The sequence below is a fragment of the Oryctolagus cuniculus genome, chromosome 17, assembly GCF_051225735.1.
Source record: "Oryctolagus cuniculus isolate XC-2025 breed Fujian yellow rabbit chromosome 17, ASM5122573v1, whole genome shotgun sequence".
NCBI lineage: Eukaryota > Metazoa > Chordata > Mammalia > Lagomorpha > Leporidae > Oryctolagus > Oryctolagus cuniculus.
The window spans coordinates 1,682,687-1,704,595 of NC_142883.1; the positions used below are offsets into that span (position 1 = coordinate 1,682,687).

Here is a 21,909-nt window from a genome sequence, read left to right on the forward strand (position 1 = left end):
CTTCCCTCTCAGGTGAAGGGAAGAGCCTGCACTTGAGGAGGGTCCGGCCGCGCGGGCACCAGCAGGGATGGACCTGGGGGGCAGCAGGTGGCGGCTCAGGTAGCTTCCGCCTGACCCAGTCCTGCCTGCTGCAGGCATTCAGGGAGTGCATGAGGTCTCTGTCTGCCCCTCAAATGAAATGAAATTTAAAAAACAACAACAGCCCTTCCAACCCTTCCTCTTAGAAGTGTTTCTCAGAGCACAGAATTCTTTTGAAAACGCCTGGAACGTGGAAAAGAAATAATCTGTCCCAATGAAGGCTTGCAGTGGGGCTGGCACTTGGCGCAGTGGGCTGAGCCTCTGCTGCGGCGCCGGCATCCCATTCGGGCACCAGTTCGTTTCCCGGCTGCTCCACTTCGGATCCAGCTCCCTGCTACGGCCTGGGAAAGCAGTGGAAGATGGTCCAAGTCCTTGGGCCCCTGCACCCACATGGGAGACCTGGAGGAAGGTCCTGGCTCCTGGCTTCAGATCGACCCAACTCCAGCCGTTGCAGCCATCTGGGCAGTGAACCAACAGATGGAAGAAGCCTCTGCCTCTCTTTTTCTGTCTGTAACTCTACCTCTCAAACAAATAAATATTTTTTTAACAAAATTAGGAAAAAAAAAAAAACCTATAAGGATGCAAAGTGGAATGCTCTCAGCCGGCAGTCACAGCTCTCACAGCTCGGGTCCTGACCCAGACCTAGGGCTGAGCGTGAGTCAGTGACCTTTATAGATGCAGACAGTAAGCAGGATATCAGCCCCCAAAAAAATCACACAGCAACAGAGAAAACCAAGCGGACAGGGGTAAGCCAAGCATGAGACGCACAAAACTCGGAGCACACAGACTGGAGAAGACGGGAAGGCGCTTTCTGCGTGGGGAGGCCGCGCTGGCACCGCCCAAGCGCCAGTCCTCCTCGGTAACCCACGAGCTCCGAGCTTTCCCAACACACAGCCGGCGAGCTACCGCGCAGGTGACGCTGCGGCTGAGGCTCCCGTGAGAAACAAACGCGTAGGCAGAGCCGGGGAAGGAAGTGGGGCCGAGCGCTGCCAGCCCCGCGGGCGCCTGCACACGCAGGTCTGAGCTTGCACAGGGCTCACATAGACAAGACGTCACGGACACTGGCCTCACTGGCAGAGGGCAGGCCAGCGCCGTGCGGCGAGGACACTGAGGCACGTGGCGGGGCCGTGGGGCTCACCAGCAGAGTCTCCCACTGCATTTTCACTTCTCTTTGTCTGGTTACAAAGAACCTTCAACGTAAATTCCCAAATGGAGAGGAACTGAGAGAACAGGCGTACAAGCACGAGTACCAGAGCACTGAAAGCCGTGCCAGGAAGTCGATAAAAATGCCCCAAATGGGTAAATCAATAAAAAGCATCAAACATAGATCCTTCAAAATATGGCCATGCCTACTGAGGAGAAAAGCCAGAAGGGTTGTCTGTGTGCAGGGGTTGTGTTTTGATTTTAGAAAGTGATGTGTATGCTCAAACTTTGACAAACTTTTCAACTTTAAAAAGCGAGCAAGCCCGGCCTCGGCGTCGCTGGAGGAACAGGGAGAGCAGCCGGGAAGAGCTGCACGAGACGAGGTCCTAAGGGCCAGCACGGGACGCCCTCGGGAGAAGCACAGCGGAGCCGGCGACGCCAACCTGCCCTTCTGGGAGACACGAAGAGGAGCCAGTGAGGTTCGTCTGCACACGTGGCAGTATCCGGCCCCTGACCACCTGACTACTCTGAGGAAAACAACACACGGTCCTTGACACCCTGCTGCCCTGCACTCGGGACGTCCTCAGCAGATGGGTGAACACGAAAGCTTTGAAAGCCTGCCCAGGTTCCCTGAGTTTCTGTACCTAGAAGCAACGCCCAGTGTGGAACCACAAACCGACAAGGATCACAACCCAGTGCTACGCAGGACAACTTGGGCTGTGCCTGAGCTGGCAAAGCGGTCTCCCTTCTCAGTGTCTCCTCCCTTAGGGCCAGGGCACCATGTGCAAAACACAACAGCGCCACAGAGGAGACTGGCGCTTCTCAGGTTCATCGTCAGTTCAGGCCCTGCCTTCCGGAACAAGGCACTATTTTTAGGTCCTCTCTCGAACTTTACAACTTGCTGCTGAGTGATAACAGACTGCTAGTGACATTAACCACAATAATCAGCAAACAGACCCAGGCGATGAAATCCCGCCTGTCACTGACGGACGTAAGTAAACGTCAACACATCACACCGTGCGCAGAAGCTCGCAGCCGCGTGTGGGCACTGAAACGTCCGTTCAGCAGTCCCCTGCCTGACACCTGCGTCTCGCTTACTCCCATCAAATGAGAGGACATCAGTTCTGGGGGCAAAGAAGGGGGCGTTTCATTCAGATGTCCCTGCCCCTGCCCCCAGCCTGCCCCCAGGCCAGGCAGAAGGGACGGGACAGAGAGGAGGTGGTGTCAGACCTGCACGGCAGCTGCTGCCTCCTCTCTCCCAACACAGACATCAATAAACATGCGGGGCCCAGCTAAGCCAGCCCCTCATCAGAACACCTCATGCATGTGCTACCACCTGTGCCACCCAGGATCCAGACCTTCCTCCAAGCCACAGCGGCTATGATGGCCAAACTCAGCAACAAGCCACATGCTATTCTGCTAGATATTTTCATCTGGGACTTTATGTCCATTACAATAAATACCTATACTTTTTTATAAGTATTTATTTATTTGAAAGAGAGAGATGCAGAGGCAGGGAGGGAGAAGTCTTCCATCCACTGGTTCACTCCCCAAAGGGCAGCAACGGCTGGAGCTGGGCCCATCAGAAGCCGGGAGCCAGGAGCCTTCTCCGCATTGCCCATGCAGGTGCAGGGGCCCAAGGACTGGGGCTATCATCCACTGCTTTCCCAGGCCATAGTAGAGACCTGAACTGGAAGTGGAGCAGCCCAGACTCCAACTGGCGCTCATATGGGATGCTGGTGCCGTACGCCACAGCGCCGGCCCCAGTACCTATACATTTTTAATACAAGTGCTTTAAACGGCGCCACGGCTGCGGAGGCAGAAGTGACTAGTGACATCTTAGCACCAGCGCAATCCACGGGACCCCAGGCCGAGGGGAGTGGAGCCACAGCGCTGAGGCCGCCGGGAGGTGGGTGCGCAGGCCCAGGAAGCCGTGTGTGTTTTCTTACTCCAGGAGTGCGTGGAGGCGGCTTGTCCAGGAGCAGCAAAGACGCAGAGGTAGGACTCAAAGGAAATGTTTAAGGGTGCTGAAAGGAGTTCCAAGCTTGCTGTTTATTTTCTCTGTGAGCAGAGGACAGGAAGCGTCTTTATTTACTCCCACGAGCAGTAACAGGGGAAGCACTCCGGAGCGCCCAACCCAAGTGGGTTCAATGGCACTCCGGCTGTCTCGGGAGCCACCCCTCCGAGGCGGGCCCTGGGCCCGCAGGCCTTGGAGTCCCCGTCGCGGTGCACAGACAGCAGCACTGCCAGACGCTCTCCCCAACCACAGTGCTTCCGCCGTGGGGCAGAAGTTCTGCCGTGAGACCTCCCCGCAACCAAATCAAGTAAATCTGTCCGGAAGAAAGGCCAGGGTGGAAGGGGTCTCCTGCCTGGCACCAGGGGGCACTCGGAGCCTGGCGGAGTCACGCGCCAGCAGGTCTAGCTTTGCTTTCCATCACAGAGGCGGCCGAAACAGGGGGTGGGAGGAAGGTTCGAGGAGGCCAGGTCCGTGCCAGATGGCACACGGTGGCAACACCCTGCTCCCAGCCGTGCCCTCTCTCGAGTCCACCTCTCTGCCCGTGAGTAGGAAGGCACTGGCCCGCCTTCAGTGACTCAGCCCACTGGCACTTCAATCAGACGACATGAAGAAAGTGGCAAATAACCCTTGTGTGTGAACACTCATTCCTGACCAAAAGGACTTTACTGCCTGCAAAGTGTGGTGCCAGGAGGCACCACAGCGACCATGGCCAGCTCACGGCACTCCCACTCTGAGCCAGGGCCACAGCCCGAGAACTGCCAGGCATCACCTTCTGCCTCCCGCAGGCTCCCGAGAGCACGGTGGTGGGGGGTGGGAGTGGGGCACCTGGACCACGCTAAGCACACACGCCCTGCGATTCCAGCCTCTGACCCCTCCTCCCAGACCTGCCTAGAGATGGAGGTGCCTGCCTCTTGGCGAGCACAGTCGGCCTCCTGCCCCTGCAGACTCCTAGGCCCGCGTCGCACAGGCAGACTAGACTCGGACGTGTGCTTAGCAGAGTGGTGGGGAAAACTGATGTAAAGACGTGGCACCCCCAACAAGAACAAGCAACCCCATTCCCCGTGTGCTCCTCTCCCATGGGCTCTGTGCAGCCACCACTGCCCGGAGGTCTCTGCTCCCATCTGGACATCCCTCCAGGCCTCTGCTCCCTCCAGGCCGGCCTCTGCACGGCTACCGAACTGGGACTCGTGACGTCACAGCTCCACTGAAAACTCAAGACTGGTCCTGAGGCAGCTCCCACAGTAGGGCTGCTCTCCAACCCTGCACAAGGCCACGGTTACGATGACTCAGACGCGTCTTGCCCGTGGCATGGACAGGGCTCACCAGCTGAGCGACACGAAGGGCGCTACAGACATTGAGAGCACGCCTCCTGGGGCTTTGTGGGAATTAATTGATATCCTCAAAGGCTCTGAAATGAGAAACACTAAATTAAATGTCACCACACCACGGTAAGCTTTGTTTCAAAACCAGAATGCCAGGCATAATGGCTTCAGGCTGCGGGCGACAGGAGAAGCATCTCATCACGGGGAGACTTACGGCCGTTCTCGCTGGGGCGTAAAACGACGCTGCCTGTTGAGCTGGGCGCGTTCGTAAAAAGCCGCATCTCGGGATGTGCCTGGAGCCTGGGAGCCGAGGGGCCATGACAGGAGGAGAGAGAAAGCCTGCCTGGGCTTCACCGAGGCTCCGTGGCTCCCAGCTCAGCTCACCCTCAGGTGCCTGGTGTCCTCCCAGGCTAACAGCGCCTGCAAGGGCGACCACGTCAGGTTTTCGTCCTGGGGGGGAGCTCAGGGCTTTCAAGCATGGATGTCAGAGGGGAGACCCAGGGGACCAGGCCCCTGCTCTGCGCACCCGGGGCCCTCCTCCGACTCTTCTGATGCAGCTCGAACCACGGCTGCACGCCTGGGCAGAGCCAGGGCCACGTGGGGAAGAGGAGCTCCGGGCTCTGCTCAGTGAGGGGAAACTCGCATACAAGGACACAGTTACTGATCCTACCCAGCCGTGCGCGTGAGTATGCAAGGCTGGACGCCATCCTCCCAGCTCTGCCGCCACAGACAACAGTTCAACAGAGACCCAGAAAACCGAAACGCCTGGGAGATCTCTCAGAACTGTCCAGGAGCACCAAACTCAACGTAAGGATTCGACGGGTTCCGCCCCAGGTCTGGGGCCTGGAAAAGCTCACCCCATTCTCTCCTAACCAAGCAGGAAAGGTTTCTCGGGGAAGCCAGCAGAGAGGACTGTCTAGCATTTTTTTTTTTAAGCTTTATTTGTTTATCTGAAAGGCAGAGTTACAGAGAGGCAAAGGCAGCGAGAGAGAGAGGTCCTCCATCCGCTGGTTCACTCCCCAGATGGCCGCAATAGCCAGAGCTGCACTGATCTGAAGCCAGGAGCCAGGAACTTCTTCTGGGTCTCCCACACAGATGCAGTGGCCCAGGTCCTTGGGCCCTGCACCCGCATGGGAGACCAGGAGAAGCACCTGGCTCCTGGCTTCGGATCAGCGCACTGCGGCGGCCGCAGTGGCCATTGTGGGGTGAACCAACGGAAAAGGAAGACCTTTCTCTCTCTCTCTCTCTCTCACTGTTCACTCTGCCTGTCAAAAAAATAAAATAAAATAAAAAATAAAAAAAAAGAAAGTGAACCAAGTAAATTAAAGTCCAAAAAAAAAAAAAAAGCCAGCCAGCCAGCCAGTCAAACAAGAAGTGGTAAGATGTTACCTCGCACTTTCTATGGAAAGAACCCGATGATCTGTGTGGGAAGATTCTGCGACACCCTCTCCCCTCTGCCATGTACCCATTACCAGGGCAACCTCACAGGGCCGCTGAGGACATGGAGACACCGCAGTACTTGGTTCCACTTGTGACCAACGCCCCAGCTGAGGTTCTGGACCAGACTTGCAGGTGGTGGGAGGTCTGCCCAATGCATCTTCCCTCCAAGCATGGTCCTCTTCCTCTTCTCTCCAAATGAATGCTGGCCCCACCTCGCAGCCGGACAACTAGAACCCAAGAAGCATCTGCACACGTTCCATGGCTTCACCCCTGCACATCTGTCAGTCACCTGCTCTGAGTCGACCTCTTAAATCTTTATTGAACACCTCTGTGCATCCCCACTACCACTACCCAGGCCAAGGCACCACCACCCCCATCTCTACCACCATCACCACTCTGCTCACCACCACCACAGCCATCCCTAACACCGCCATCACCACTCTGCTCACCACACCACAGACATCCCTAACACCGCCATCACCACTCTGCTCACCACCACCACAGCCATCCCTAACACCGCCATCACCACTCTGCTCACCACCACCACAGCCATCCCTAACACCGCCATCACCACTCTGCTCACCACCACCACAGCCATCCCTAACACCGCCATCACCACTCTGCTCACCACCACCACAGCCATCCCTAACACCGCCATCACCACTCTGCTCACCACACCACAGCCATCCCTAACACCGCCATCACCACTCTGCTCACCACCACCACAGCCATCCCTAATACCCCCATCTCTACCACCATCACCACTCTGCTCACCACCACCACAGACATCCCTAATACCCCCATCTCTACCACCATCACCACTCTGCTCACCACCACCACAGCCATCCCTAACACCGCCATCACCACTCTGCTCACCACCACCACAGCCATCCCTAACACCGCCATCACCACTCTGCTCACCACCATCTCCAACCCCGTCACCCCCATGCACACCATCACCACCTATTTCTTGAGTTAACGCAGTAACTTCCCCCTCAGTCCCTGAATAACAACACAAACAAAACAACGGCCACACTAACTGTGCTGTGCACCTGCCAGTGCATCGACCTCAGCCAAGGGCACGCGTGCCAGCGGCAAGGCTGAGCCCTAGCCACGCTCTGAGTCTCACTGGTGACAGTGGCAGTGCCCCCTAAGACGCGGACAGCGTTCCCTGCAAACTCAGAGAGACGGACCTCAGACAAATCAAAACCAGAAAGCTAAGCCTGGAGAGCGCCCCAGGCCCTCTCCCGCCCCCTGCTGGCGGCTCTCTGTTCTGCCCTTGCTTTTGGCGACGCTCAGAGATGCTGGTCCTGAGTGGGTAGGGCCGGGTGAGCACAACTCTCAGAAATAAGAGGTGACCACTGGAGGAAGCCGACAAATAGAAGTCACCGCACATCCACCTGGCTCCAGGACCTCTTCCCAGGACTCCAGAGCCTCAGGACACACACAGACCAGATGCCAGAGGCCAGCGGCTGCATGGGGAGGAGGCTCCGGAGGTTCCCTCCGCACCACTGGGCAGCTCTTGGTCTGGGTCCCTGGCATGCAGGTTCCACTATGTCCTTCACCCCCCTCAATACATGAGGTGGGCTGCAGAGGAACCACACGGGTGGGTTACACGCCTGCCCCCCCCCCAGACAGAGGATGGCGGGAAGAGGTCGCATCAGACTCGCCAGCCACTCCACTGGGGAGGTGACCCGTCCAAGCCAGCCACAGTTTACTCCGCTTTCAAACAGCACAGATACCGACCCTGCCTATGTGTGTGGCCATAGGGGTGACAGGCGGAAATGCAGGTCAGGGTGCCCTGGGGCCTGTGAGCCACTCAGAGAAGACGCGGGAGGGGAGCAGCACCCTGGTCCTCACAGTGGGCAGCACCACACCAAACGAGCTCCCATCACTGCTGCCTAACGGACAGGAAGAGAGGCACGGGGAGGGTGAGGAACCCGATCAGGTCACACCGCCGGCCCACGGCAGACTCGCCAAAGATGGCCTGCAGCACCAGGAGAACCAGGAGCTTTCTCGGGTTTTTGCAAACTGGGCCAGCAGAGAGCAGAGACCAGAGCCTCATCTCTCTGGCGGTGCCAATGTGCTTATGGCTTATGGCCCCTCTTGCTCCAACCTGGCTGTCCACGTGCTGGGTGGGCCCTTCCCCCAGGAACAGCCCAGCCCCACCCAAGTTGGAGAGGCCGCCTCCACGCCGCAGTGCACTTGCGGATCATAACAAACCCACATCACACGTCGCTGCCAACTTCTGCCACGTGGTCTCCAACCAACGCCCAGGGCCTCGGGGAACCACTCTCTCCTCACGTGAAGGCTGGGCCACCCCAGTCCTGATCAACAGCTGCTCATTGCCTGAGCTCTCGGTACTCACTCACCTGCCTGCTGGGACAGGAGGTGACCACCAGCCACTTACAGGCTGCGTGGAAGGGAAGGGAAGGCACCAGGTCTGGCACCAGGACACAGGCCTGCCCTGCTCCGCTGCTGGGGCCCAGGGAGACACCCTGGGAGGACAAGCTCTCTCCCAGCAGTCCCAGGTGTCAGCAGTGAGAAACTACGTGCTGGACAGGGACATCCCATCTTTAACACAAACAGCGAGTAACACCCAGCACGAGGCCCCCCTCTGCCCAACCGGCCAGCAGAGCAGCATTGGAACAAACCTGCAGCTCCACCCCAGGGACCCAGCGAAGAGGCGGCTCAAGGGGGAGCCGTCCGCCAGGGGGATTCCTGGGCAAGAGGCAGCTGCTGCCTTCTGCCCTGTCCCACGGCCTCCACCCTGCACGGAGCCCAGAGGAGGTGTCCAGCGCACAGCAGCAGCAAACCGAGAGCCGCAACGCCGGAGCACAGGGAGGCCGGGACCGACCTGTGAGCCCCACCTTCAGCTCGCAGCGTTCCTGATGCCCTGTTTATTTACATTTCAAAGCAATGAGATGCTGTCTGACAGGGCAGCCCAGCTTCCACATGCAGCCAAGAGCTCCGGAGAGACGGCCCGAGCTGCAGGCTGGGCAGCCGCCCTGACCTCCCCTCGGCACCCCTGCCTCTGCGCTGACGTCAGAGGAGACGCTGCCCCAGGCTGCCTCTCACCTGCTGGTTTCCTGGCACGCAGCTCTGCCTGTCTCACTAGTCCTGGGCAACGTGCCAGGCTTCCTCCCGCTGCCGCCCAAGCACACAGCCGGCTTTCCACCTGTGTGGGGGGGTGGCTGCACCTGCGGCACACTGGGCACACTGGTGGGGGGGAGGGTCTCCGCGTGGTGCGCGTCCACACACACTGTGGGCAGAAACCACAAACGCTGACACACAGGAACTAGAAGGTCAAGGTGACTGAACACATGGATCTTCCCAGTAAGAGCGGTTTTACAAGAAGTCTGTAGGGGCCAGCACTGTGGCAAAGTGGGCTAAGCTTCCACCTGCAGCTTAGGCGCCAGTTCACGTCCCGGCTGATCCACTTCCATCCCAGCTCCCAGTTAATGGACTGCGACAGCAGTAGAAGATGGTCCAACTGCTCGGGCCCCTGTAACCACGTGGGAGACCTGGAAGAAGCTCCTGACTTCTGGTTTCAGATAGGCCCACCTCCTCCGCCATTGCGACCATTTTGGGGGTGAACCAGCAGATGGAGGACCTTTCTCTCTGTCTCTCCCTCTGTCTGTAACTCTGCATCTCAAATAAATAAATCTTTAAAAAAAAAAAAAAAAGAAATTTGTAGACCATTGCCTCTCTTGTCTTTATGTATTATTCAATAAAAATTTCTCATTCCTTCCTTAATTTGCAAAATGGGCAGAAGAGAACTAGACTGGCTGATTTGCTATTCCAGGTCTATGGCTTCTGGAAGGGATCTAACCCCAGGAACATGGGGCTCCCGCAGTCTCCACAAACCTGCTGGGAGCCCCGCTGGTGGCCACAAGAAACGCCGATCCCAGCCGGGACTTGGCAGACGCGGTGGTCGCGCTGGGAGGCAGGGGGCCTCTTGGTACCTAAAGGGGGAAGGCTGGAGGCCCTGCTGAACAGCCAGCACTCCCCCACTCTGCGGGGAACACCATCGCCGCAGAACAGACTGCCGGCTCAAACGTCAACGGTGCTGCCTGGAGAAACCTGATCCTAATGAGGACACGGGATTCCAACCTAATACCGCCAAAGAAGCAAGGTGGAGAAAAACATGTATAATCCGGGGCTGGTACTGTGGAGTAGCAGGTAAAGCTGCCGCCCACAGTGCCGGTATCCCATATGGGCGCTGGTTCAAGTCCCGGATGCTCTTCTTCTGGTCTCGCTCTCTGCTACGGCCTGGGAAAGCACTGGAAGATGGTCCAAGTCCTTGGGCCCCTGCACCCGCACGGGAGACTGGAAGAAGCTCCTGGCTTCAGAATGCCACAGCTCCAGCTGTTGCGGTCTTTTGGGGAGTGAACCAGTGGATGGAGGATCTCTCTCTCTGCCTCTGCCTCTCTAACTCTGCCTTTCAAATATAGAAATAAATCTTTTTTATTTTTTATTAGAAAATCACAGTTACACAGAGAGAGGAGAGGCAGAAAGAGAGAGAGAGAGAGAGAGAGGTCTTCCATCCGTTGGTCCACTCCCCAATTGGCCACAACAACCGGAGCTGCGCCGATCCGAAGCCAGGAGCCAGGAGCTTTCTCCGGGTCTTCCCAAGCGGGTGCAGGGGGCCCAGGAACTTGGGCCATCTGCTGCTGCTTTCCCAGGCCGTAGCAGAGAGCTGGATTGGAAGTGGAGCAGCTGGGACTCAAACCAGTGCCCATATGGCACTGCAGGTGGTGGCTTTACCCGCCATGCCACGGTGCTGGCCCTTATAAATAACTCTTAAAAAAAAATAAAAATATGTATAATACAAGTGTACTTTAAAAATGCACATTCTCTTCATTCTATTTTTCCATGAACTGTTTTTATTTATTTGAAAGACAGAGTGACGGAGTGTGAGAGCAACAGAGAGAGAGAAAGCAACAGAAAGAGACAGTGAGATCTTCCATCCACTGGTTCACTGCCTAAATGCCCACACAGCCAAGGCTGGGTCAGGCCAAACAGGGCTCAGGAATGCCATCTGGGTCTTCCACATGGGCAGCAGGTGCCTAAGCCGTTATCTACTGCCTCTCAGGATACGCATGAGCAGCACGCGAGCATTAGGAGTGGAGGAGCCCGCACTCCAACTAGGCACTGGGATGCGAGTGCCCCACGTGGCGGCTGGCTTGCTGCCCCTTCATGAACTTTTCAAAGTAGCCTTGTATGTTTACATGCAGAGGAGCAAATGTGTGTCCATGAACACACATGGGAATGGGCACGCGTGCTTCTGTGTGCGGACGCTCAGCAAAATGCCGACCGTCCTACACGAGGAAGGAGGACACGGGGCAGAGCACGCACGAGTAATCGCTTCCAACGTTCCTGGCATTGCGTCTTTAACTTCAGATGCACAAGGATCCTACGTACCAGCAGCAGAATTAGTGCTGCTGAGAACATCCCTTGAGAGCAGAGAGACGGACACTGCGGCACGGCGGGGTTAGCCGTGTCTGCGCCCCAAGCACCTCGCTGCAGTTTTCCGAAAGACACTGGGGCGGTGTGCAGCTCAGGAAGAAGGAAACAGGTCACTGAGGCGGGTCCGCGCACACTCTGAAGAGCGAGGAGAACGCAGACACTGCACAAGCCCGAGGTTAGGTCAGAACCCCGAGCCGCCATCACTAGGAGCCCGTGACGGACTTATCTGCCAATCACACACACGGACTGCATGTGAGCTCTGAGCACTCCTGGAACCCAGATTAAATTCTCTACGCACCACTTTCCACTGGAAGAAACCAGGACCCCAGCCCCACCCCAAGAGCCAGGCTGGTTCCAGGCCTTAGGCAGAAAATGCACAAGTGAGCACGGGGTGTCCGGACGCAATGGAGCCCACACCAGAAAAGACCAACAAGGAGCCGGCGCGGCGCTCACAGAGTGAGCACAGAGGCACACAGAGTGAGCAGCAGGGCTCTAACCCATGCACGCCCCCATCCTTGTCTCTGGGGAAAGCCCACTCGGCACTTGGAAGGTAGATGCGTACTGATCCTGATTCTGCTACAAGAACCGTACCTCAAACTCTCCAGATAACTGCGGAAGGACGTTTCTCTTTAAGGACACAGCCCAGCTAGCAAACACGGGGAATGACAGGACCACCCCACGCCATCAGCGAACACACACGTGTGGGAACGACAGACAGGACCACCCCACGCCATCAGCCAACACACACGTGTGGGAACAACATGAACACCGCCACGCCATCAGCTAACACACGTGTGGGAACGACAGACAGGACCACCCCCACACCATCACATGGGGAATGACAGGGTCACCACCACACCATCAGCTAATGCACATGGAGACCCTCAGGACCATTCCCATGCCATCACCTGACACACACGTGGGGAACTGGAACACTGCGGTGCCATCAGCTAACACACATGTGGGGGACATGATCACTAATATGCCATCAGCTAACACACATGTGGGGGACATGATCACTATCGTGCCATCAGCTAACACACACGTGGGGGACATGATCACTATCATGCCATCAGCTAACACACGTGTGGGGGACATGATCACTATCATGCCATCAGCTAACACACGTGTGGAGGACATGATCACCATCGTGCCATCAGCTAACACACATGTGGGGGACATGATCACTATCACGCCATCAGCTAACACACATGTGGAGGACATGATCACTATCGTGCCATCAGCTAACACACATGTGGGGAGGACATGATCACTATCACGCCATCAGCTAACACACACGTGGGGGACATGATCACTATCATGCCATCAGCTAACACACGTGTGGGGGACATGATCACTATCATGACATCAGCTAACACACATGTGGGGGACATGATCACTATCATGACATTAGCTAACACACGTGGGGAACAGGAACACCACGGTGCCCTCTGTGCAGCCTCTAATGATCAGAGTCAGGCTGGGATCCTCAATAGCCCAAACCCAGACAGCCCCACCCAGGAACGCCCGCTGGCCGCAACGTGGTCAGGCCTCTGGTCACATCTACAGGCACAGGAAATTCAGAGGCCAGAGCGGCTTCCCGCGGAGGGGCGGGGCAGTCCACACACCCAGTCTGACTTCTTCGGCCAGCAAACTGCAGGCAGAGACAGACAGAGGCACAGAGCAGGTGCGGTGGGGACAGACTCCCAGATCAGTTCTTTGGATTAGCAGAGCAATCAGTCACAATTCAGTCACCTCCGTGTCCTGATTTAAATAAAGGTGTCAGCGTGCCCGTGAGGCCTGCACCTGTTTACCAGTCAGGTTTATCTCTAGAGACACACAGAAATATTTATAGATGAGACGACATGGTGCTTGGAATTTGCTACAAAATAAGCCAGGGGAGTGACGGCAGCAGACAAGGAGTCTTCAAAAAGTTCGTGGAAATACTAACAGAAACCTGCGCGTGTGGGTCCCCAAACCTCCCAAGGAAAATGCGCTCGGCTCTCACGCTGCCGCCCGTGAAGCGGCGAAGCCCCTCACAGGGAAGGCTGGAAAGGAGCTGGTGACGGGAAGGGGCGAGCGCTGGAACTTCCCATGAGACATTTAAAACCAACAAAGCTAAGCCACAAAAACAAATAAAGAAGCACACAGCGTTCCAAAAAGTTTCCATGATTAAAAGAAACCCCTGTAGAATGCTCTTACATATAAAGTAAATGGCAAAATTGGCAGTTTGTTCATCTGACTCAAAGTTGCTGGCATGAAGCACTTCCCCGAGACACACACATTTCGAGAAGCTACCTGACAGGGAAAGAGCCCACCTGTGTGTTAGCAACGATGGACCCCCCCGTCCCCTGCAAGATGACCACACCTGGTGCCACGGGCAGGTCTCAAAACCCTCTCCAGCGTCACCGGTAACGGTACAAAGCGAATGAGCCCTGTCAAGCCGGACACCTGTCTCCAATCACACTTACTTCTGTTGTCACTGCACCACGCCCACCTCCCGTGACCCCGTATTTGGCAGTAAACCCCTCCTAACCGGGTAACCTGCAGCTACAAAGCGCTCCTGGCCACACCACCTCCTCTGATGGCATTGGTGGGGCCGAGCGCCCCGCAATGGCTTCGGGGAAGACAGGGCATGGGGCATGGGGGGTGGGGGGCGGAGGAGCTGACTCCCACTCCAGGCAGGAAGTCCTCCCCACAGGGGACCTCACAGCTTCTGTGAGTAAATAAATCATTCATCACACAGACTCGCGATGCAGAAGCACCTCCCCCAGGAGCGACCTAGCGGTGAGCCAGTTCCTCTGCTGACTCGCCTCCCCCGCGCTGGCCTCAGGAGGTGACCCCATCACCCCCAGAATGCTGCAGACACCTCCAAGCACAGGAAACCCTCTGATGGCAAACACTTGAAGTCCTGTGTCTGCTGCAGAATCTGACACTGATTAACTGCAATCAGTCAGAACAGCAAGTCCCTGCTGCTGCGCACAACAGGCCTCCACGGGGCCACCTCCTCGCCCCCCCCCCAGGTGCTTTTGAGTAAAGTAGAGAAAGGCCCCCCCCGGGTGGATGCCCTGCCCCCTAGGGCTAAGATGGGCAGCAGCCCTGAGCGGCTGAGAACCAGGGCCGACACCTGCCACAGCCCTGGAGACAGCGCTTCAGTAACAGGAGCAGCAAAACCGACCACAGAGGGAGGGGCGGGAGGAAGGCTGCGCCAGCCCCTCCTCCCGGCTCACACAGCACGAGAGGCTGAAAGCCCCCTGGGTATCAACCACGGGCCTCTGGAGCAGCCTCCTCTTCCTCTCTCCCTTGAAAACAACCGTTAGGATGTGATCATGCGAGGTACGGCAGCCATTCTGTCACAGGAGGGAGATTCATCCAGGACTGACCTCAGCCGTCACACACACCTTCCGTGTGGTGGTGCAGAAAGAAAAGGCAGCGTGACAGTGCAAGGCGGCAGCCAGCTCGTCAGCTGCACGATTCTGTGCTGTTGTGAGGACTGAGTTAACACACCAAACTCTCCGAACGGTCCCGGCACCCGGCCAACACAGCTCGGGCACCGAGAGTTTACGGACCTGATGTCGCAGGCACGAGGTCACCAGGGAGGAGAAGCCCCCAGCTGATCCGCTGCCTCCTCCCGGCCTCACGGCCTCCTCAGCTCTTCTCCTTGCTTTGCTGCCAGGCCCACCCCTCCGTACAGCGCCCCTGCCACCTGCGGTAGATGCCTCCGAAACACAGGCCAGCGGCCCCACTCTCCTGAGGGCCCCTCACGCTTGCAGCGGTTTCTCTTTTTTTTTTTTTTTAAGATTTATTTATTTATTTGAAAGAGTTATATATAGAGAGAAGGAAAAGCAGAGAGAGAGAGAGAGAGAGGTCTTCCATCCGCTGGTTCACGCCCCAGATGGCTGCAACAGCCGGAGCTGCACTGATCCGAAGCCAGGAGCCAGCAGCTTCTTCTTCCGGGCCTCCACGTGGCTGCAAGAACCCAAGCACTTGGCCATCTTCTGCTGCTTTCCCAGGCCACAGCAGAGAGCTGGATCGGAAGAGGAGCAGCCGGGACTCGAACCAGTGCCCGTAAGGGATTCTGGCGCCACAGGCAGCGGTACCCGCTACGCCACAGCGCCGGCCCCTCCCCGTCATTCTGTGCAGCTCCCAGCACCAACTCCAGAGGCAGCAGTGGCTGCAGAGGACGCCTCACTGACCGCTCTGTCTCAGCATTTCCTACGGCACCGAACACATCGACTCACGCGGACTAATGGCCGCTTCACGCAGAGCGTGAACGAGTGCCACCGGCTCTATGTCAGCATCATAAAGCATAACTTAAAACGTTCAGATACACAGTGTTTAGCGCCAAAGGCACAACAAAGAATGACAACACAGTCACCCTGGCAAAGCTCTGGGCGTGGGGCCGGAGAAGGAGCTGGCTGCCAGGTGTGCGTGGGTAGGGAAGCTTCGGAGGCGCCAGGCCACTGAGTCGGCCATGCCCTTGGAGACAAAGGCCTGGCACAGCCACCGCAATGAATGTGGCGGTGAACCGAAGAAACAGGCACACCCCGTCATCCCATTAGAGCTCCCACGGCTCACTGTCCCTCTCACTTCACTGCACAGTTTAAAGCTTAAACCCGGAGACCTAAAACAGGTGGCAGCCAGAAATAACCAGCATACGCGGCATGGGCCCTTCTCACCTCCTTTCTTCTTGGCTCTGACTCTGTGGCTGTGCCATGGCACGGGGACAGGGCCGCTAAGTGCACACCACGGGAGAGTGCAGGGTGGGGAAGGGCAGAGACCAGCAAATCACTGCAATGAGACCCCAGCGTGCAACTCAGGAAACGAGACACACGGAGCACAGGGAGCAGCACGGGCAGCTACTTCTGCCAGCCATGAGCGACACAGCGGGCCCCGCCCACAGTGAGAATGACAATCTGAAGGACGGGGGCCGCTGGGAGGAGGGACCAGAGAAAGAACCAGGATGAAGATTAACAAAGGCCAAACACGAACCAGACTGTGGGGATCCGAAGCCTGGCAGAGGTCAGCCAGACGCTGCCTGCAAGGCTTGGCCAGCGCCTCACCTGCAGAAACAGAGCCTGCCGGTGAGGGGAGGGCAGCAGAGGGCTCAGGCGGCAGGACGCCCAGCACCGGCTGCTCTGACCTTACGGAAGACACAGACAAACGGATTCCACTCCTCGGTTACGGGAGAACAAACACAAGAGTTCTAAGTAGAATTGATAGATCCAATAAGCTGTGTGACTTTAACCCTCCCAGTCTCTGCTTTTAGGGCTTCCCATTAACATAAATCTCACTCGAGATTTAAAACAAATTACATTTAAGGGCACAAAGAGCTCAGGAATCACATGGCTAGGCTGGGGACCTAACCACTTATTCTCTCATAAATCTAATATTGTAACAGCCAAGCAAGCACCTCTTTCTATTTAGCAGAGTGCTTCCGACACGTGACCTCAGGAGTAGAGAATCTTCCTCCTTTGCACCCTTCGCAGGAGGACACTTTGCGGGATTGATCCTCTGCAGAGATCTGAATTAGGCAGACACCAGCGGCGCACGAGAGCACCGAGAAGGCACCGCCCCTCCTTCCTGTGCAGAGCCCTGGCTGTATTATAGGGTGTGACTGCGCTAGACACAGACAGGAAGTCGCAGGCTCCCACTCTGTGAACTGGGAATAATGGTTGCAACTACGATAGGGCTGCTGTGAGGATTAAATGAGCTGATCATGTCATGCAAGCTCCATCTGGGGACACAGGAGACACTCTGTAACCATGACTACATCTGTGCACGGGAGACACTCTGTAACCATGACCACATCTGTGCACGGGAGACACTCTGTAACCATGACTACATCTGTGACAGGAGACACTGTAACCATGACTACATCTGTGACAGGAGACACTCTGTAACCATGACCACATCTGTGACAGGAGACACTCTGTAACCATGACTACATCTGTGCACGGGAGACACTCTGTAACCATGACCACATCTGTGACAGGAGACACTGTAACCATGACTACATCTGTGACAGAAGACACTCTGTAACCATGACCACATCTGTGCACGGGAGACACTCTGTAACCATGACTATATCTGTGACAGGAGACACTCTGTGACCATGACCACATCTGTGACAGGAGACACTGTAACCATGACCACATCTGTGACAGGAGACACTCTGTAACCATGACTACATCTGTGACAGGAGACACTCTGTAACCATGAGCACATCTGTGACAGGAGACACTCTGTAACCATGACCACATCTGTGACAGGAGACACTGTAACCATGACCACATCTGTGACAGGAGACACTGTAACCATGACTACATCTGTGACAGGAGACACTCTGTGACCATGACCACATCTGTGCACGGGAGACACTCTGTAACCATGAGCACATCTGTGACAGGAGACACTGTAACCATGACTACATCTGTGACAGAAGACACTCTGTAACCATGACCACATCTGTGCACGGGAGACACTCTGTAACCATGACCACATCTGTGACAGGAGACACTGTAACCATGACTACATCTGTGCACGGGAGACACTCTGTAACCATGACTACATCTGTGCACAGGAGACACTGTAACCATGACCACATCTGTGACAGGAGACACTGTAACCATGACTACATCTGTGACAGGAGACACTCTGTGACCATGACCACATCTGTGACAGGAGACACTCTGTAACCATGACTACATCTGTGCACGGGAGACACTCTGTAACCATGACCACATCTGTGCACGGGAGACACTCTGTAACCATGACTACATCTGTGACAGGAGACACTGTAACCATGACTACATCTGTGACAGGAGACACTGTAACCATGACTACATCTGTGACAGCAGACACTCTGTCACCATGACCACATCTGTGCACGGGAGACACTCTGTAACCATGACTACATCTGTGCACGGGAGACACTCTGTAACCATGACCACATCTGTGCACGGGAGACACTCTGTAACCATGACTACATCTGTGACAGGAGACACTGTAACCATGACTACATCTGTGACAGCAGACACTCTGTCACCATGACCACATCTGTGACAGGAGACACTCTGTAACCATGACTATATCTGTGACAGGAGACACTCTGTAACCATGAGCACATCTGTGACAGGAGACACTCTGTAACCATGACCACATCTGTGACAGGAGACACACTGTAACCATGACTACATCTGTGACAGGAGACACTGTGACCATGACCACATCTGTGACAGGAGACACTCTGTGACCATGAACACATCTGTGACAGGAGACACTCTGTCACCATGACCACATCTGTGACAGCAGACACTCTGTCACCATGACCACATCTGTGACAGGAGACACTCTGTAACCATGACCACATCTGTGACAGGAGACACTGTAACCATGACTACATCTGTGACAGGAGACACTGTAACCATGACTACATCTGTGACAGCAGACACTCTGTAACCATGACCACATCTGTGACAGGAGACACTCTGTGACCATGACCACATCTGTGACAGGAGACACACTGTAACCATGACCACATCTGTGACAGGAGACACTCTGTAACCATGACTACATCTGTGACAGGAGGCACTCTGTAACTATGGCCACATTTGGTTCGTTTTATTTTTCAGAAGCAAAGAAACCACTTGGTCCAGTGCCCTAGCTTCAGGTAGATAAGATATTCTATATTATGCAGAAATATTTTTAAAATTATTATTAGTGTATTTGAGAGGCAGAGACCACACCGAGACAGAGGATGCCGCCATCACTGGTTCAAGTCTCATTACCTAGACCTCGGGGCTCGGCTAGGCTGGGGCTGGATTTGGAAGCTGGGAACCCAACCCGTGTGGGTGGCAGAGACTGCTCTGATGGGAAGCTGCTGGGAGTCAAGTGCTGGATCAGGGAATCAAACTCAGGCTCTCCAACGTGAGACTCGGGTGTCACAGCCGCGAGACCAAACGCCTGCTCGCTACAGCCAGCTCGAATCACAGAGACACTCATAAATAAACAGCACTGGAGGGTCGGGGGGATGGAGAGGCACGGGAGGTCTGGGTCCCCCCTGAGAAACCTCTGGCAGACGGCTGCCCAGATCATATCTTGACCTCCCTAGAAACCACCGTCACCATCCCCGGAGAGTCTGACAGTGAGGAGAGACGTGGCCCTTACTGGAAGCTCTGTATTCTGCTCTCAGAAGGGCTGCAGCTTTATCTTTTTAAAACAGATTTATTTGAAAGGCAGCACTACAGAGAGATCTTCCACCGGCTGGTTCAGTGCCCCGTATGGCCACAATGGCTAACTCCGGGCCAGGTCAAAGCCAGGAGCTCCATCAGGGTCTCCGAAGTGGGCGCCAGAGACCCAAATGCTTGGGCCATCTTCCAGTGCTTTCCCAGGTACATTACTGCTGGTAGCTAGACCGGAAGTGGAATAGCTAGGACCTGAACTGTGCTCGTATGGGACACCGGCATTACACGTGGCGGCTAGACCAGCTGAAGGAGCTCCACAGCCGGGGCAGTCCGGCACAAGGAGCTTATGAGCATACAAGTTACAGAAGCTAAAGTGATGCTACCAACAAACAGGCCAAAGGCGTGAACAGATCATTCATAGCGAAAGATAAGGAACCGGCTCTTAAATACACAAGAGGATTCACCTTCACTTACAGCAACAATAATGCAAATTACAACCACACTGGGAGGGCAGGCATTGGCACAGCAGTAACTCCCACATCCGCTCTCGGAGTCCCGGTCCAGGCCTTGCTCTGCTTCAGACACAGCTTCCTGCTAATACACACCCTGGAAGGCAGCACGGGATGGCTCGAACACTTGGGTCCCTGTTCCCACACGGGATACCAGCATTGAGTTCTGGGCTCCTGGCTTTGGCCAACCCCCGCCCAGACTGCTTTGCGCATTTGAGGAATGATTCAGGGATGGAAGATCTCAATCTCTCAATCTCAATGTCTGTCTCCCCCCTCCCCCATCACTCTTCCTTTCAAAAACATAAGAATAAATAAAACTTGGTAGAACCCTCACACTGCGTGGAGTGTGTATTTGGCCTGGCGGCTAAGACACCCGCAGCCCACACTAGAGTGCCTGGGTTTGACTGCTGGCTCCAGCTCCAGACCCCAGGTTCCTGCCAGTGTAGACCATGGAAAGTGGCAGGTAATGGCTCCGATTACTGAATTCCTGCCACCGACACCAGAAACCTGGACTCAGCTCCTAATCCCAGCTGCCCATGGTAGGCATTCGGGAAGTAAACCAGGGGCCGGCAGGCCTGTTTCTCTCAGTAAGCTTCAGGGTAGCCTTTCTCTTCACACTCATTGTTCAATCCTTTATATCATTCGAGAATCAAAATCTCTCGGTGTCCTCTGCGAGCAGCCGGGACCTGGGTGCCGCACTGCTTCGGGCTCGCTGCCGTGCCGCACTGGTTTCAGTCTGGAGCACGTCCTCACGCTCTGGCACGAGGCCCAGCGGCCCCACGTGCGAGGCCCAGCCTGTGGACATCTTCCCGGCCCTCCTGCTGGAGACGGGGCCAGGAGCCCGGGCCTGCCGCGGGGGCAGCCACCACGGTCCACTCGCACTGGCCTCGCTCTGCTGGCTCCACGCCTGGGCCACGGCACACAGCGCGAGGTTCTGGAGCCACCACCCGGCCCCTGCGGGAGAGCAGGCACTGCACCAGGGACGCGCAGCTGCTCACGGCTGAGGCGCGCAGGGCCCAGCTCCGGCCCACGCTCTTTGGTGGTGTTCCTGATGTCGGCAACTCCAGTTCTCAGTGGCTTCTTTTTTTCTGCGTACGCAAAATACCGACGGGCTCCACAGTGCGAAGTGCAAACTATGCGGTTACAGAGCTCCGCGTCCATGTGCCCTGCGTGTTGTCTTTAAAGTCACGGAGATGCGTGCTTCTCTTCGTTCTTGCTGGTCTTTTTCACTTACAAGGCAGCGCTCCTCGTACTCTGCTTTTCCCAGGACAGTGCGACCTGGGACTCAGCCGTGTCAGGCACTGGGCCTTGCCCCCTGGAGAGCAGTCTGGTGTCTGCTACGCGTTAAAATGGCTTCTAACCTTTTGCAGTCACAAACGAATGCATCTTGTTCAGGCGGTTTCTGTTGTAAATGGTGTGCCTTCAAGACAGAGCTATAGTATCAGCAGGTTAAGAACCACACACGTCCGCGGTCAAGACACAGCTTGGAACACGCACATTCCAGAGTGCCCAGGGTCGAGCCCAGCTTCACCCGCTCCAGCCACCTGTTAATGCAGTCACTCAGGGCCGCAGGTGACGGGGCAGGAGGGCTCCCTGCCGCCTTCGTGGGCAGCCCGCACTGAACCCCGGGCTCCTGGCTGCGGCCCGGCCCAGCCCCAGCTACTGCAGGTATCAGCGAATAGACCAGCAGACGGAAGCTCTGCCCCTTCTCTCCCTCTCGACCTTTCAAATAAGGTGAATTCATC

General features: G+C 56.1%; 1 protein-coding gene and 1 long non-coding RNA gene across 3 annotated transcripts in view; both read right to left on the minus strand.

Annotated features, from left to right (window-relative positions):
• RPTOR (regulatory associated protein of MTOR complex 1) overlaps nucleotides 1–21,909 on the minus strand; it is a 342,586-nt gene that overhangs the window by 197,162 nt on the left and 123,515 nt on the right. The gene's annotated exons all lie outside the window — the stretch shown is intronic.
• On the minus strand, nucleotides 15,252–16,394 carry LOC149121060 (uncharacterized). Its single transcript, XR_016223955.1, has 2 exons — nucleotides 16,149–16,394; nucleotides 15,252–15,496 (listed from the first exon to the last, which is right to left on the minus strand). It is a non-coding gene; the product is annotated as an uncharacterized LOC149121060 (long non-coding RNA).